This window comes from Cryptomeria japonica, chromosome 3 (genome assembly GCF_030272615.1).
Source record: "Cryptomeria japonica chromosome 3, Sugi_1.0, whole genome shotgun sequence".
NCBI classification, from domain to species: domain Eukaryota; kingdom Viridiplantae; phylum Streptophyta; class Pinopsida; order Cupressales; family Cupressaceae; genus Cryptomeria; species Cryptomeria japonica.
The window spans coordinates 1,429,581-1,432,522 of record NC_081407.1 but is presented as its reverse complement, the minus strand read 5'-3'; positions in this window follow the sequence as shown (position 1 = coordinate 1,432,522).

Sequence of the window (2,942 nt, the reverse complement as noted above, 5' to 3'; positions counted from 1 at the left end):
ACAAATTTGACGAAGAGCCATTGAGAAGTAGAGCCTTTTGCCAAAAATCAGCATTCAACCAACGCTTAAATCGTGGAGGAAAGATCAATCCAGCTTTCTTCCCAGAAGTTTGCATCACTTATAACATACCTCGATTTGAACCACCAACTCCCGAACAACATGTAGAAGAGGAATTCATCACCTTTGTCACAAAAAGTTTCTACTAAATGCCCGCTGTCACTCGCTCTCAATGAAACAAGCAAAGCGAACCGCAACCAGAGTCCAGTATGGGTCAAAGATTATCAAATCCTTTCAAGTATCCAAATCTAGAAGACACAAAGATTTCCGAGGAGCTCCTCCAAGAGTGTCAAGAAAGCGCTTCATTTTAAAAACTTGTGGAAAAACTCATAGAGGCTGACAAAGAAAAATACTTACTCATGCTAACGAGCAAAGGAGTTAGGATCCCTGAAGACTTCACTACTGATGTGTTTAGAACAAGGTCTCAAAATTATACTTATCAAGAAAAAAAAAGAGAAGAGGAAGCACGTGACCTTGAACAAAACACACATGAGCCAAACATACCAGAACACACACATACTCAAACTAGGGATAACGAAAGGGAAGAACTCTTCCAAATGCACCCTTGGTTGCTCTCTAACAACAAATACAAATGCTACAGAGACAAATACAGGACATGCAACAAGGGACAATAGTACGGTATTCCTTAAACGAAATTTGTCCTTACCCTTTTGACAAAAGGTTAAACATGACACCTTTTCCCCTGAATTCAGATATTCACAAGTTTGACAAATATGATGGTAAAAGCGATCCTCGTGATCATGTTTAGGAGTTTTGTACCATGAGCCTTGAATTTGCCCATGATGACACCTATTTGATGAGGCTATTCCAAAGAAGATTGGGAGGGCAAACAATGGAGTGGCTATCCAAACTCACACCTCTTGTCAGATCCTTTGATGAGTTAGTCAACAAATTTATCACTCAATACTCCTACAATATTCAACATGCAATCACCATGTTAGATGTCTGCAATACCAAATAGAAAAACAATGAAACATTCATGGTGTTTCTTCAACATTGGATACAGATGGTTTCAAGATATCCTCAAGATGTGCTCGAAAAGGAAAAGATGGAAACTTTCATCGATAATCTAAATAGTGAGATGAGTTACATACTCAAGCTCCAATGCATACCTTCTTTTGCCAAATTGATCGAAAATGGAATCCAAGTAGAGGAGGCATGTATCAAGAATGAAACATTGAAGTTCTTTAAAGAAGAAACTAATTCATTCAACTCTCATTTAAATAACCAGAACAACAACAACAACTTAGACAAATCCAGGTTCTGGACCAGAAACAAAAATACTAGAAATGAAGGAGGAAACGATGCACATGATGTAAAGTCCAAACAACCAGTATTGGCTTTATCAGGTAATCCTCAGGCTATCAAGAATCAAAAAGGTACTAAACAAGGCACTAACACTTATGCACCGAATACCAATCTAGAAACTTCAAATGAAAACAATACCAACAATACCCAAAACAACAACACAAATCGAGGACCTAATCCAACTTCAAGGGGTAACACCAACAACTTTCCAAATAAACACATTTACAGACCATTGGGGCAATCATTAGAATCAACATTCAGAGAACTCTTGGCAAACAATATTATCACATTACCAGCTATAAACAACTTTGAACCCTAGGTCAAACCACCTTGGTGGAATGACTCACACTTCTGTGATTTTCGTCGAAACAAAGGACATCAAAAAAATGATTGCATGAGGCTTAAAAACATTGTTCAAGAAATGGTTGATAGAGGTGATTTAATGGTCGATGGTCTCAAGAAAAATGGTGATCATGGCGCCTTTAAAAATCCTCTTCCAAATTACAACAAAGATGGAACTTTATCATCAAACGATACACGAGGGGCTTACATCAATTACATATACAATAACACCATCAATCATACATCGACAGATGACAATCAAGTAAATGTCATTAAAATCAAGGACAAACGCGAGCATGAATCGATCAATGTAACCACCAAAGCTCAAAAATATGTCTTGAAAGGGCATACATCAACAACATTCACTATCCCTAAGACTCAATATGATTTGGTAAGTCAACTGCACAAAACTCTTGCTCAAATATCCATACTTGAGTTATTAAAACTTTCACCAAAACATAAAGACATCTTGGAACAAGCACTATTGGAAACAAATGTACCTCAAGATCTGGATATTGACAAATTTCAAGCCATGGTGGCTCACATGATAGGGCCTCATCATCTCAACTTTTTTGAGCATGATAATATCACATTGAGCCATCCACATAATACTCCCCTTCACATTGAAGTCTTGGTCTACAAACATCTATTTAAAAGAGTATTAATAGATGGAGGAGCTAGGCTCAATATCTGTACCTTAAAACTTATACGTGCATTAGGCTTCTCTGAGTAGTCTATTGATCCACACAAAAAGATCACCATCAAAGAATATGATGATGAAGAAAGATCATCCAAGGGAATAGTAATATTACCTATTTAGGTAGGACCAATACAAAGGGACACTATGTGCCAAGTCTTAGACATAGACCTCACATATAATATTTTATTGGGTCGTCCTTGGATACATGAAATGCAAACGATACTTTCAACTTACCACCAGTGTGTTAAATTCCCTTATAATGGGTAGGAGATTTCTATATCAGTAGATAATAACCCCTTTGAACATTGCAATGTTATGGGGGTAGCCCAAGACAACTTGGTTCCACATAACAGGGAAAAAAAATTCCTCAACGCCAGATCATCATCAAGAAAAGCTCAAATCTTTATCCATGGATTTCAAACAGAAGATGAAAATCAAAGAGCAAGGCATGGGAGAATACTCTTTTGAACCCATGTGTTTAACTAGCTTACCAACATCGCCAAAATCTCATGGG